Genomic DNA, 15,801 nt, shown 5'->3' on the forward strand with positions numbered 1-15,801 from the left:
CACAGGGTTTAAGAGAGCGTGTTGATAAGAGGACTTTTAGCTTCAAAAAGTCATAAAAGTCTATCGGTGCAAGATTATGTAGGGCCTGGAGCGAGGAGAACGGTAGAGGGTGTATCCTATTATAAAGGTTACTCATCAAATTGACACCTTTCTTGGACCAATATTTCCATTGGAGGGGTTTTCCTTCCATCTTAAGTGAGGGGCTACGTCACAAGGCTACCAAGGCAGTTTTTTAAAAATTTTAAGCCGGTTTTGTGGGATTGATCGAGCCTTAAGAGGGCACGCCTTGTGTTTAATAAAATATATTTTGAGTGAGGAAGGTGGGAGAGATCCATAGTGAGTAGGGCAGGAAGGGGAACATTATCAATGAGGGATCTCTCAACATCCAACCACAGCGGGTGTAGGCCGAGTCTTCAATCAGCCAATGTGCACCTTGCTTACACAGGAATGCAGTTTGATAATTTCTGAAGCTGGGGAGACCCAGGCCGCCTTTTTCTTTAGATAGCTGTAGCTTCTTCATTGATATCCTGGGTTTCTTCCCTTGCCACAGGAATGTACCATAAAGCTTGTCAACCCTGGTTAAAAAGTCATCCGAAAAAGTCATCGGCAACATACTTGCCAGGTAATTCACCAGTGGAGTCACCATCATTTTCAGGGTTTGGGCCCTACCCCACCATGATAGGTACTTAGGAGACCACCCATCCAATAATTTGGATATTTTCTTTAGGGTCAGGTTTTGGTTAATGCGTAATGTAGAAATTAGGTCCCTATCAAAGTCCAACCCCAGGTACTTGAAGTAATCCGGTTGCCAAGTTAGACCAAAGTCCCCCAGCACCTCCTTATTTCCCTGATTATTTAACAATTTATCCTCCGTTTTATCCTTATTTAATTTATACCCCGATACCTTCGAGAACTCGTCGATAGTAGACACGAGGGCTGGTATAGCCTCCTCCGCTTTTTCCGAAACAACCAGAACGCCATCCGCATAGGCAGTTAGCTTTATTGTACAATCTTTAAAGAGGATTCCCGAAATGCCCTTTATGTTTTGTATGTGGTGAAGGAATGGTTCAATTGCCAGTAGGAATAATGAAGGGGAGAGGGGGCACCCCTGTCTGGTTCCTTGCTGTAATCGGAATGATGAGGAGAATGAGCCTCCCGCTCTAACTCTGGCCGAGGGGCAGGAATAAAGGGACATAACCATCTTTGTGAAGGATGTTCCTAGATTAAATTTATTTAGCACTGCCTCCAGATATGTCCACTCTAGTTTGTCGAATGACTTTTCGGCATCGAGCGTGATTGCTACAGTAGGGGTGGTAATAAGCTTCGCCTTTTCGAGTACATGTGCTAATGTCCTGGTATTGTCACTGGATAACCTGTATTTCAAGAAGCCTGCCTGGGAGGGGTGGATAAGTTTGGGCATAACTTTCTGGAGGCGGTTGGCTAAGATCATGGCTAAGAGCTTACAATCAAGGTTAATAAGAGAGATAGGCCTATAGTTTTTAGGGAGTATTGGGTCTTTCCCATCTTTGGGCAGGACAGCAATGATAGCTTCAGATAATGTGCCTTTCGCCTCCCCCGTGCTGTTGATTTCCTAAAACAGGTGTAGGAGTGGATGTGATAGGAGAGAGGAGAAGCACTTATAGAATCTAGCACTGAACCCGTCCGGTCCGGGGGCATTTCTACATTTTAACGATATAATAGCCTATTCAATCTCCAGGATCGTGATTGGGTTATTAAGGTCGGCTTGGTCAGCAAGGGAGAGAGACGGTAGCTCGCATTCCCCTAAGTAGTCCTGAATTTTGGTTTCCTCCACCTCTACGTTCTTTGCATAGAGATGCTCATAAAAGTCTTTAAATATATCTGCGATCTTGACAGGATCTGAGTGGGCCACCCCAGATTGATCTTGAATGGAGTTTATCGTGTTTTTCTGTACCTTAAATTTGAGATAAGCAGCCAGACTCTTCCCAGCCTTATTTGATTCACATAGCTTAAATTGTTTCCTCCTATTCAGCCAGACCCCTGCTCTTTCACTTACTATTTTGTTGTATTCATATTTCTTATTGGCCAACTTATTCAGTGTATCTTCCTTCCTATCAAGCAGGTGTCTATTCTCTAGGGCAGATATTTCTCTTTCTAGTTTTTCTATAGCCTTGTTATGATCCTTGTTCTTAGCTGATCTAATTTTAATAATAACCCCTCTGACAGTACTTTTTAATGCTTCCCAACGGGTCAGGTCGGTGGTGCCCCCCCTATTGTTATGTTCCAAGTATTCTTTGATGGCAGATTCAATGGTAGACCGATGCTGCTCCTTTTCGAGTACCTCCTCATTGAGCCGCCAAACCGATTGACGGGTAGACAGTTTCACATTAGAGATGGACAGTGATATACACGAATGATCAGATATAACCCTTGGTTCTATTGTTGTCTCCTCTATTCTGGGGATGCCATTTTTCGTGATAAATAGATAATCGATACGGGAGAACGAATCGTGTGGAGATGAATAAAAGGTGTAGTCTCTCCCATCAGGGTTTTGCCATCGCCATGAGTCCACTAAGTTAAAACGGGTACAGAGGTTAGTGAAGGCTTTGTGAGACTTACTGCCACGGAAGGTGCATCGGGAATCCCCTTCAAGAGTTGGGTCAAAGGGTACATTGAAATCTCCTGCGAGAATGTGTACAGCTGAGTCAGGAATAGTATCAATTTGCTTGGTGAGGTCTGACCAAAAAGTTAAATCACGTGTGTTAGGAGCATACACATACACATTCGTAACATAAAATTCAGTATCATCTTTGAGCAACTTGGTTGTTACCCACCTCCCCTAAGTGTCAGCCGTGGAGGAGGGCAATTCAACATTTGATTTTTTGGCTATTAGTGTTAAGACACCATTTTTCTTGCCTTTTGCCTCCAACCCTGCCACTTCCACCTAGAATTTGTCCTAAGTGTATTAAATGGATGTATGCCATTACGACGCAGGTTTTACAACGCAAGTCGTTACAATGACTTGCGTTGGGGGGCGCTGGATAGTGAATAGTTTAATTTACTATTCCAACTCCAGTCCCCGTGGATAGTAGGGAAGGTGTTGGATAGTAATTAAACTATTCCCTATCCTAGAGCGCCCCCCAGCGCAATGCGTTGTAATAACGTGCGTTGTAAAAGTTGCGTCGTAATGGTAGTGCATTGTAAAAGTTGCGTTGTAAAGGATGTTCCCCGTATTAAATTGTTTAGCATCAATTTTAGATTCCTGCAGTAGGACAATATCCCCTTTTTGCCTGCGCAGGTAATCTAGGATTTTCTGACGTTTAACAGGTTGATTAAGACCTTTAACATTAAGTGAGAGTATTTTCAGTTTATCCACCCTCGCTATGCCAAGCGATGTGTCAATTGAGGGTAGTGACATAGAGAATTAGTGGAAGATCAAGTCCAGTCAGATGTGCCTATAGGATCTGCGACCGATCCAGATTTAGAATGCAGCGGTGTTTGTACAATGTAGATAACAACACCTGGACCTGCAGAAGCAGAATATCAATAGGGATGAAAACAGCATTAAATGTGGAGCAATAGAGAATGTCTTCAGAGTACTGACAATGTGGACAGCCTGACCTTGGTATGCAGCAAATAATAAAGATATAGACAAGAAACAAAAGAAATTCCAAACTCTTAACCCGCCCTGCCTTCCCCCTACGTCCCTCCCCACAATCTCCCCTCCCAAATTGGTATCTCGAATATCTTGCCTAATAGCCATGATCTCCTCCTTTGTGGATTTCGCAAGGTCACGTACTTCTTCAAGCTTATTTAATATGATATCCATTGTGTCGTTGACATCCTTCCTGCCCTTCATAGGTGAAACTGGGTTAGGAGGCTCGGCCTTGAGCCTGTTAAGATTTTTTGTTTCTTTTTCGCTCATAGTGACACTTGCAGCGGAGTACTTTTGCAGCAGAATTCCTCTACTTCACCTTCTGAGAGGCAGGCCCAGTGATGACCCCAGTGGTAATCCCTAGGGCTAATGAGAACGCATAGGATGAGCAGTGTGCCGGGATAGCCACCTTCATTTTAGAGCGTAACACCGGTCCATAGAGGGATATGGTCGGTGAGGGCTCAGATCAGAGGATGCGATTGTGCCAATAAATGCAGTCCGATTGTGTCGTCCGATTGTGCCAGTAGGTGCCGTCCGGTACCCTGTAGATGTAGCAATTACAGCAATTACAGCGTCAATATTGACAAGTACCCTATCTCGTGGTGACGAGCAGTGCCAGGTATCAGGAGTTAGGTGTTGGCAGCAGCAATGATCCAGAGGCCAGGTGAGCCCAGGATGTGGCTTGCCTCGTCAGATTTGTTGCGCCCGCATGTGCTGCGCTGTGAGCTACTTTAACTTGCTTCCATCATTCGCTTTACTGTGCTCTGTTGTGTCTTGTTCTGCGTAGCTTGCTCGGTTTTGTACAGGATTGTGTATTATGTCTTATGTGTACTGTTGTGTCCGATCCCTGAGTGTTCAGTTTTCTATTTATACATGGTGTCTTGGCTTGTTCTGTTTGCCTGCTTGCTGTACTTGCTGTGTTTGTACATGAACACATTCAGTCGTGCTCCTGTGCACTCTGCTTTCTTAATGTTCCTTTAATGTTCACAATTTCGCGCTTTTAAAATTGCCTTTTGCCTTTTGCCTCCTGCCTCCTTCTGCCTGCTTTCACTATTTTCACTGATTACACTGCAGTAATTTTAGGGTTGCCCTCTGCCTGCCATCACAGTATTGCCTGTCTTCACTCAAGCGCTCGATCATTGCCTTCTTCACGCTCACGCGCTGTTATTGAGGCTTTTGCTCACATGCCTCATCAAGCTTCGGGTTGCCGGGCCTGGAAATCGTCAGGAAAGCGCTTGCATGCGCCCCCTTCAAGCGCTATACACAGACAGCATTAGACAACATCAGTCCCTTGGAGACTTGATTTTAATCTGTTAGCGCACCCGCCATTTTGTGTGGCCCTCCGCTTCAATACCAATGAGGAAGCACCGGGGACTCAGGGATACCAAAGCGTGGGGTCAGCGGCAGTGCGAATACCTGATCATAGCTGAAGATTAAATGCACGTTTGAAGGTGGTAAAAGGAGACCTGTGCATATATTGTAGTTCTTGTTGTATGTTTAAGTTTTAAGTTTTGGGCGCGTCTGCCATTTTCTAAGCGCCGTGTGTCCCGGGCAGCAGAAATCAGCAGTAGAAGGCGGTGGACAGCGCGCTCAGATCCAGGGGCGCAACTAGGTCTTAACTTCGGGGGTGGCTAACATAGCAAATAAGGGGCGTGGCTAAAGGTAATCAAGGGGGCGGAGCTAAAATGGCAGACAATCAGGATCAGGTAATGCTCAGGCCAACCTGAGAAACAGAAGTGGCGATTCTGCAATACAAAACTGCACCTTGGTATTCATCATGCACCGCATGGAGACGCTTTCCACAGAGGCTCAAAGCAAAGACAACACTCTTCCAACCATACAAGCATAAGGTGTAACCTGCTACCCGCATGGACAAGTGCTTCAGCATCGCACATAGGGGTAGTAAGTGCTCTACAAATACAATATAATACGCCCTGCATTGTGTGTCTCTCTTGGAACACAATGACTATGTGAGGACTGTACCTGCTCTCTGCATTAACGTATCTCAACTATTGATGAAAAGTGTCAGAATTGGTAGGACTGATCTGTCCCGTCAAAGGAGAATTCCAAACAGGCTATGGCTGAAGGATGCACTGGTTGACAGTATAGATTGGGGTCACAAATATGGAAACACATATGGCACAGATTTGGTAGAACACTGGTTATGGGAGCACACCCAGGAAGGGATGAGCAGAGATAGAATAAGAGCCACAGTCCCCTGAGTATTCTCACCTGCGACAGCAGTTGGTGAGCTCTATCACATGTTTGTGTCACCACAGTTTTATTTTGTTCCGTATGGGGTTGGCTCTGTGGACCTGAATCTGGAGCTTGCAGCTACTTCACTTCTTTCTATGGGGTTGACAGTGTCTTCCACCTCAGCAAAGTATCCTGCCTTTCTTCTCTTAGGTTCTCTGGCTGGATTCAGGCAGCTGGGAGACTGGTCACACTCTTGTTCTGAATGTTAGCAGTAAAATTCTCTGTGCTAATGTTGAGATCTTTTGGTTCACATTTCTTACTTTGTATTTGATCATATTTTCTCTGACTTACTCCAGACTTTCCCTCTGATAGATGGACCATGGCAACGCATTGATTGGCGCGTCCTTGTGGTGATCTTTTGGGGGGTCTCCCTTTTCTCTCTCCCTTATCCCTTTTTCCTCCCAAGGGTCAGTGACAGACCTCACCTCAACCATTGTTGATATTCACCATCATAGGAGACTGAGTGAATTTGACAGCAATTATGCAGTCTCGTCCATAAATCTCGATCCTAACACCATGCCCATGATGTCCCAGGTGCCTTGACGCTCATGTACCGTTGACATGTGCCCAAAACAACATGCACTACCTATCTTCAAGCATAGTTCTCCGTCTGGGGCCAATGTTCCCCTCAAAGCAGCTGCTGCCTTGCCTTGTTAAAACAGCTGAATACAAATTCAACACACCAAAAGTGCTTAGGTGAAATCCCTGCATTCAGTCAAGGATATCACCTCGGTGGCAGCCCGTCTCAAACAAAACAAGAGGTGTGGGGCAGGGAGGGTTGTTGAAACCTTTCAGAGGCGGGCTGGCAGGGGTTGGTTCTGGGCCTCTCCGAAAGGGTAATTAAAATCACATTCTTGGATGCTAAAGCATCCATGCTACACGCAGCCTAAATAGAAATTTAACTGGGGAAGAAAGGTTTCCATGCTTTAATTATTTTAATGCGTGTCAGTAAAGTGTCATGCGGTCATGATCATCTTAGCCTGGCAGATATGTACACTCATCTGTAGCTGGGTACGTTCATTTTGCACTGCCGTCCCCTGGCCATTCCACCAACAGCTTCACTATTCCCATTCAGCAGAAGACGTACATTCTTTTTATAGTGCAGCTTTGAGAACACCCACTTTTTCACAACTGCTCGTGAACGTGGATTGTCTACAAACAGCAGAAGTTCTGCAGATAAAAGAGTACGCTTCCTTTATTCCCTTCTTTGAACCTCAGCAATTTACACAACGTTCAAGCAGGTTTCAGGCCTCCTGTTTTTGTGCGCGAGTAGCTTTTCCAGTTAAGGTTTTTCTGTAAATTCAGGCACGTATAGAAGTGTTCATCCCGTTACAAGAACCAGAATGCAGAGAAAACGTTAACTGGACATTTCTAGCGCAAGGAATGGGGAAACGTGAGAATACTGCATAATTTCCTTTTTTTTTTTTTTTAAAGTTCTAAGGCAACAAGTTTAATAACTATTATTTCTAAAGCACTGACTGCCACGAACCAGTAGTTGTAAGATGACTTAAGCAGTCTTCTCAACGTGGAAAAACAGCACAGCGGTTGTCATGGTATCTGTGCTAGGTAAAAATGTTCATACGCAACAATTGAAAATGAACAATAAAACATTACTTCTAAGACCACGGTTGAAAACAGCCCTCCAACAGGGTTTGTTCTAATCAGAACGGAGATGGAGAGGACATTATCTGAACCCTATTTTCACCATTTCTAGATGTCTAGACGTGCGTTTGGGTAAAATCAACATCATTGTTCAGTCAATGCAATTTGGCACAGGGGGCGGTGTGACCATTTTGGAAAGATGTTTCAGCTTTGTCTGCTTCTTAATAAAAAGGGCTGTTGTAACTTTACGTCATTCAGTCTATCTGGACGTATATGAAGTCCAATTAACTGAGGGGTGTGTGGGGGAGGTAGGGGATTCATCCCTGTATCTCCTTGCAACTTTTACAGATTTCCCTTAGAAGTGTTCTTTTGCATAGGAGTATTTGTATGTTAAAATAAATACTAGTAAGGTGAATCATTGCCACTTTATTGCTCTAGTTCCTCTCAAATCTCTGGGGGTAGCTTTCTGCTTTGATGTTAATAAACCACCTGTCATAGAACCACTTGAGGAAATACATTAGTGATTTTTTGTTGGTCTTATGACACAATGTAATGCCACTGAATGGTAAATGGCATTTACCAGTTGTTGAGTGCATTTACATAAATTGTTTCTTGGTTTTAGGAGTAGCAATTCCATCCCTCAGTTTGCTTGGTCACCTTGCCTAATCATATTCAATTTTTTTAAGCGTAATGTTAAATAAAGATGGCCACCTTTTATTCTGGGTTTCAATGCATTCCCAATTCCCATCTGCCTCCTGCCTAGAAGCTTTTTAATAGCTCAGTTTGCCAAATGTTCTTGCCTTTTCTTTCTATGTTTAATCGATATAGTTGTCAAATTGATTTCAGAAACGTCAAAAGTCTAAACATGTAGTTGGGGAAAACTTAAGTGTGTTTGTAACATATTCTCTTAAGTTTACTTCTGGATAGTATTTGTGCTCATAAAACCAAAGCCCATACCTTTCTGAGGGGCAATATTTTTTTATCGGCGGCGCATAACTCATCTGAACTGAAAAACGATACTTGCTTCAGCATCTTAGCCTCCTTTCTAACAAATGTATATTTGGTTGAGATTCATTCAGTAGGACGCCTGTGTCATATGTGGGTAAGGAAGTGTAACCTCCCACCCCTATCCCACAACTTGCATTCTTTCAGCAACTGTTGCACCCTGTCCATTATATGTTTTTAGTCTGCGGAAATAATTGGGATGGTACTTGAAATGTCATATTACCATCTACAATATGTCGTCCTATAACCTCTTATCTATATGTTTAGGTACGCACTACTTCCAGTAAAAGGCGCACTAAATAGTGTAGTCTGTAGCCTTAAGAATTGTTGCTCTGGCCAGAGATGAAACCCCTTGATTAAGCAACCTTTGCTATTAAGAACCTGAACACAAGGGAATGTTTATTTTTAGAACAAAATAGATTCAGCATCATCAAGCAAATTTGACCTGTTTAACTTGAAGCAGAATACTGCATAATTTCCTTATTCACGTAACGCCTATTGCCTATTTACTACGAGACAGCTTTCAGGACATTCACGATTCTGGGTAGTCACATTTTTTTTTCTTTCCACTGTCACGTTAAAACCTTCACACCTCCCAGCAAATAAAGTCTCGCTTCACGCCATCAGGCTGGGTTTACAGTGCACCAGAGAATACCGAATCCCAGCCAATCCTGCTTTAAATAATCAGCAGAGGTGTGTGGGTGGAGGCGACTACAGGAGGCAGGCGGGCAACTAGAGTGGGGGGGGATGGGGGGGGCTATTCTTCCAGCCGTAACCAGAGTGGATGTAAGAAGGGCTAAAAACATAACAAAAGCTTCATTTACATTTAAATGGTCTTTTACAGACCTGTGAAGTACTCTGGTGCGGCTGCAATTAAAACGTCGCCAGCCGCGAAGCTGTGTCAGCCCGGGCTGACACACACGACGGGGGGGGCTGAAGCCCGGTGAGCCCAATGGGTGTTGCGCGCCTGCTCAGATCCGTACTCACTCGGTGGCCTTGGAAGCCCAGATGTGTGGTGGTTCCTCCCAATACAGGTAGGCAGTCAGCGACCATGGGCTCAACTGCTGCGGGAGCTGCGGGAGCCCCATGGCTCTCTAGTTTTCAGGTGTCGGGCCTCTTACATGTTTCTCCGTGTCGGATCCTCGTAGCTTCTCAGGAACAAGCCATGAATGGGACCCACACTTCCGACCCCCGAATCCGTCCTCAAAACAGCGTTTGCAGCAGTTTAAGGGTTCCAAAATGCTTATTGAACAAAAAAGATGGTAACTCACTTTAATTAATACTCCCAAAGGCGATCACTGCAAAACAGGAATTTGCTTCTCGATTTAAGCTTCATCCTAGTGTATATGGAATACTCTGTTAACCAAGGAAGAAAGAATGAATGAATTAGTTAGAACCACATGAAGAGAGGCTTTTAGTACCCTGCCAGTAATAACGGTGGTGGAGGGACGGGTGCTGTTCTGGCACCTCTATTCGATTTGCACCTGATCGTCCAGCAGCTTCAAATATGACAATTCTTTTTTCCAAAAGCGAGGCAGACACCTGCTAATGTTTTAGTGTAACTTTATACTTACCAAGGAGTAGTCATTGTCCACACTAAATGGTTTGCAATGACAAGTTGACTGTTTAAGTAATCACTGTGAGGGAAACAGATTGGCCATCAATACGAGCAAAGCTGAAGTAATATTTTTGGGAAAGAAGCAACTGAAAACATCGGAGAAATGGGAGAATGAGCCTTTCAACATTGTCTGATACCTGGGAATTTTATTTACAAATAATCCTTCATAAACTACTCGTAATGATCAGGGAAAGGAAGTGCATTAGGCGCTCTGATTTCTTTGACAAAGTTCAAATCTATTCCAGGGCCTTCCAGTGTTGCCTTTAAATAAGGTTCTTAACATCAAGGTGGCACAAGCAGCTCTGTAATGATGCCCTGTAGCCTCAGTGGAAGCAAGCACTCGCACTCTCACTAACTACTATGACCAAAGCACTTCGTCTTAAACTGAGGCTTCGCTAGATAGATGTGGAAGTCGAGATATGCAGACTCCATCCTTGCATTCACAGCCAATCACAGGGGGCCGCAAATTACAACCTGCCTAATTCATGCTCTTTTGCAAACCCTGCGAATGTACAATTTATGATGCAACCTATCACAAAACAGGCCTCGCAAATCAGTCAGAGTGCTAATTGCACATTACTGGTGTGCAAATGGGAAGAGAAAATCAGGCCCATTGTTTCTAATGTTTTACTGAAGACCAAGGGAGGCAACAAGTCAATATATAGGCTCTTTATGTACGAGAGATTAGAAGGCCACACAAACTGTATATTTGTTATGTTATGTTATGTTAACAATGATTTGTATAGCGCACTGACACCGGTTGGTTTCCTGGCGCTGTAGAGACAGAGAGTAGTCAGAGTTGAAAGTTTATGGGATTAGTGGTATGCTTGTTGGTAAAGCCAGGTCTTTAAGAGTTTCCTGAATGACATGAGGTCAGGGCTTAGCCTGATCTCAAGAGGAAGGGCATTCCATAAGCGAGGTGCCAGGGTGCCAAATCTGCAACCGCCAGTGCGCTTGCGTTTGAATGAAGGGGTTTGTAAGAGACAGTGATGTGCTGAACGTAAGCTTCGGGACGGGGCATATTTTACGATCAGATTAGAGATGAATTTGGGACTTTTGCCATAGAGTGCTTTAAACGTCATGCAGCTGACTTTGAAGGTACAGCGCTGGGCCACCGGGAGCCAGTGCAGTGTTTTTAGAAGAGGGGTTGCTGAATGCCATCTCGGCTGGCTTAGAATTAGTCTAGCAGCATGATTCTGCACCATCTGAAGTCGTTTTAGAAGGAACTTTACTATTACCCAAAGAATAAAGGGACTTCAATTTAATATTACAGAAATAAGAATATTTCACAAATGATATAGTAAACAAATCCATTGCGAGACATATAATAATAATGATAATAATAATACCAAAAGTCGCACTTGTAGATCACGTAGGCATCCCAGCGCTGAAAGTGCCACACAGAAATATCAAGATGATGTTGGATACTCTATTACAGGGAAATGTTCTGGAAAAGGTTTTAAAGGGAAGTAGCTGATTTTCAGAGCGCATTATATGAAAAGGAGCGCCCTGCAAATCTTTCCCTCCTGACTCGGGGTACTTTAGCCAGATATGCAATGGAAGAGCTAAGAGTTCTTTGAGGAAGGTAGAAAGAAAGCAAGAAGTTCAAAATAGGAAATTCCTTAAACCTATTGTCCCTGTAAGGTGCATGATCGTCATCGACAGTGTGGATATCAGGGGGGGGGGGAGAGGGGGGAGTGCTTTCGGTGATTCACTTTCTTTATAGAACTTGTCAGATATATTCAATGGAAGATTTCAGCCAGGTTCCTGTGAAAAAAAGGCTGTTGAGTGTATTCCAAACTATTTAAACTTTACTGTAGATACTTATCTTCACACTTTACTGCTTATAATGAGACACAGATTAGCCACTGAGGTGCAACCAAACTCATAAGAACAACCAAACTCCTTGGAGCTTCACATTTGCCTACATCAATAGGCAATATAGTAATTTAAATGTGGCACACTTGCAACGTCCGCGATAGAGAATCCGATTCACTAAGGGCCTCCGCACTCATGGCGACCGCCCTGAAGTTGTGCCGGGGGTCCGGCCCTCATGGTGGGATCTCCGCATTGCAGTTTCTCATTGCAAAAGTCTTGCCACAAGTGTGGACATCCCACCATGACTGCGGGGCCTCCACCAGGAATGCAAAAGTCCCTTTGTGAATCGGGCCCAGACAGTGGAACTTGGGAAACATAGGAGGATACTTATTTGCATTGGAAAGTCCTATTATTGAATTTTATGTGTGGGAAAACTTTTACAAAGTGTTTCAAAATGATGTTGTAAATAATGATTCAATGTGTTTGTTTTAAGTCTTCCTAGAGTCTGGTTATAGTCAAGACCCTATAAAGTTAGCAAAATTATATGTAAACGATATTTACTTGTAAGAGCTTTCAGTCAGCCCTTTTTTATCCACTGGTCAGGTGTTGTGCCATTCACATTTTTCTTAACACCGTGGACGCTCATGACGAGCTGAGCTCGTCATGAGCCACGGCGCTCCGGTGCTCATGACGAGCTGAGCTCCTCATGGCCTGTGGAACTCAGGTGCAGGGGAGAATTCCCCCGCTGTGCTGAGCGTTCCACGGGAGGCAATACACCTGTGACGAGCTGAGCTCGTCATGAGCACAGGAGCGCCGTAGCTCATAACGAGCTCAGCTCGTCATGAGCATGGGGGCGCTGTGTGCGCCCCCCCAGCACAGCGGGGGAATAACCCCCGCAGCGAAGGGGTTAAGCCCACTAGAGCGATACACCATGGGACAATGGATCAGCTCACTTTGGCTATTCGCTAACTTCACTGTGAGTGTTGCCATTCTGCTCTTTTAACAGGAGCACATTCGCACACAAAGTAATTCCCTTCAGTGCCAGGAGCTTGAACAACGTTTGCTCCATCCCCAAAAATTATTTTGCTTTTAGACAATGTGTTTGTACTGGTGAGTACTCAGCAGCTCCCCAAACCATAAAGATGTAGTAAGAACACGACAAAACAAGAATTGACACAGTCAAGAGGCTGGCAGTCACCGCCAGACTTATAGTCAATGCTTGTTCAATATGTAATATTGAGCTTTTAATTAAATTTGCATTTGAACTGTGTATCACAGACCAGTTGTCTAATAAACGGAATTTTAAACTTTAGAAGGGGTTGGTGCTGTGGTCAATCTCTAGAAAATGATCACTGATGTGTTACAATGGTGTCTGCAATAGAACATAGGTCATCCAAGGAGTGCCCAGCTGAAAAGTTAGATCCAGATCCAGGTCCATGTTTGTAAAGGTTGAGATCTGCCAGAGAGTATATGATCAATTTGCAAATTGCAGCACTTATTATTTGCATGTCCTGCATATAAACAGGCTAGGACAAAATGGCTCAAACCAATCTGTATCCAACTGGGAACTAAGAACCATCTAGTGGCGCTTTGCATTCTGCGGACAGATGCCTCAAGGTCTCTGTTTGTGTGCGGTGTTGCCAAGTATTTGGGCTGTGCATGGATTATACGTTCAAAAATAACCAATAAGGCAGTGGGTTCAAAGATGTAGCTGAACAACGATTCTCTGAGCGGATGCACTTCTATGATTATCAATCTTATTACTAATTGTTGCTTAGCGTAAGCCAGAGTTATTTGGAAATAGATAATGTGCTATCTACCCTGTAAAGGCAATGCACCATCTTTGGAAAATCATGTTTTAAATCTCTGTTTTTATCTTGTATCATTTTAATGTACAGGTATATTTTATATATTTTATATTTTTTATGATTCTGTAATTCTGTTATGATTCTTGTGATGGAATAAAGCTTATTTAAATGAATGAATGAAATTACAGCACTGTGAAATGGATGATAGAACCAGATATTAAAGTCACCAAGGGTGATCAACAGAATTATTATGAATCAGTCAGGGTCTCATCTGACAGTGTCTGGGCTCTGTCTGGGTAGGCCTACCTCTAGCTCCCTGAAGATCACAACATGTGTTTATGAGTACAGACAAGCCAATGCTTCATCCCTCACATTTGTTTGTTGTAATAGTGTCAAACAGACAATTAAAAAAAAAAGGTTTATATTTAATGATTTACATTACAGTCCAATAAATGGATTTGATACTTTAAAGTCAGATTAAACCTATCGCCGACCTTATCTGGCATCAAGAATTCTTCGACCGCTCTCCAGCTGACATACCTGCTGGTGGCTGGAACTTATTGGGACTTAATATGCCCTCAGGAAATTGAAGTGCTATACAAGAACTACTAGGGTTGCTCTCTTTATGTGTAGACATGTAGTCTACCGGCTTTAATATCAGTGTATTGGACAGTGCTTTAAAATAATCTCTTAATGAGGGCGTGAAATTTGCCTTGGTTTGATTTTGAGTTACTGCCATCTCCTTCCTCTTGCTCTTAGATTTATATTTTGCTAGTTTTATTTGGTTCTTGGTGTTCAAAACCTCACAACCAGTGGTAGCCTTGTGACCTGAAACATCCAGATCAACTGTTTTTAGGTCTTGCTGAGTCAGCGCACCTGCGCTGCTCGGAGAGACATTTAGTAGCAGCTTTGGGAAGTGCTCCCAAAGCGGCCACCAACTTGCTAGAACGAGTACAAGCAAGCGCGCTACTGCGTGCGCATCCCTTGCGTGCTTCGCGTCATTGCAATGACTTTCGCTTTCACAGCGATCGTGATCGCAATGACTTTCTCTCTGTGATTGTGGCTGGAGGGTACATATACACAAGGTAAACAGTGTGTGCTGCAGAGAGACGCTCCCTACATTTCTTTGTTGCAGTGATTTTTAGAAGATGCCGTCACTGTACCACTGCTCCCCACCGAAGGAATGATGTCCTTTCTAACCTACAGCTGAATGGCACTTGCTCTAGGAAGCATTGTAGAATGGCTTGCACCTTAGCGGTTTCATTTCCAAAACCAAAATCTTGCACCCTTGTAATACCCTGTTTACATGTGTTAATTTGAATCTTTCTGTTTATAAATGTCTCTTGCTCCCATCTCTCTATTTCTCTCTCGCTATCTCTCCTCATACACCTTCTCAGTAGCCCTACAACGTGCCCATTGTTAAGAAGTTTATTTGTTTGTATTTTTTGAAGCTGCTGTCAGCATATACTGAAATCAAAGTTGATGCAAGCTAGCGCACTAAAAATAAAACGGACAGCAAAAGTGATAAATTAACAGTTATTACAGATTAAATTAAATGCAACCTATGTTGGTCTTTCCCATTTTTTAGATAACTGACAAGTAAAATATTTTGAGTCAAAGGGTTACCCTTCCATGTCAATAATTCCCCCCAGTGCACAGCCAGTCTCACAGTTGGACATCGAACTGAATATATATATATATATATATATATATAATTGCTATGTTAGGCTAATCAAGGTATTAGAGCTTTCATTCGAGTGAATAATATATAACTAAACATTCATTCATACATACATATTTAAGATAAGTATGTGACTACACACACTATTGAATTATTCTCTCAGACTCACTGGTAAAATACACCTAATAATAGCAATGGACTTGTGTGAACACTTTACTAGGCTGAAATACCAGAACACTGATAAGCCTGGCATTCTTTTTAATGTCACATGCTGTAGGCGCTACAGAGCAGACGTGTTATAAGAGCTTTATCATACACTGATTGGTATCTGCCACATTCTCCGCTGCATTTAAGCCTTGTCCATGGCAGTATTACAAAT

Source organism: Lissotriton helveticus, chromosome 2_1 (genome assembly GCF_964261635.1).
Source record: "Lissotriton helveticus chromosome 2_1, aLisHel1.1, whole genome shotgun sequence".
In the NCBI taxonomy this organism is placed as follows: domain Eukaryota; kingdom Metazoa; phylum Chordata; class Amphibia; order Caudata; family Salamandridae; genus Lissotriton; species Lissotriton helveticus.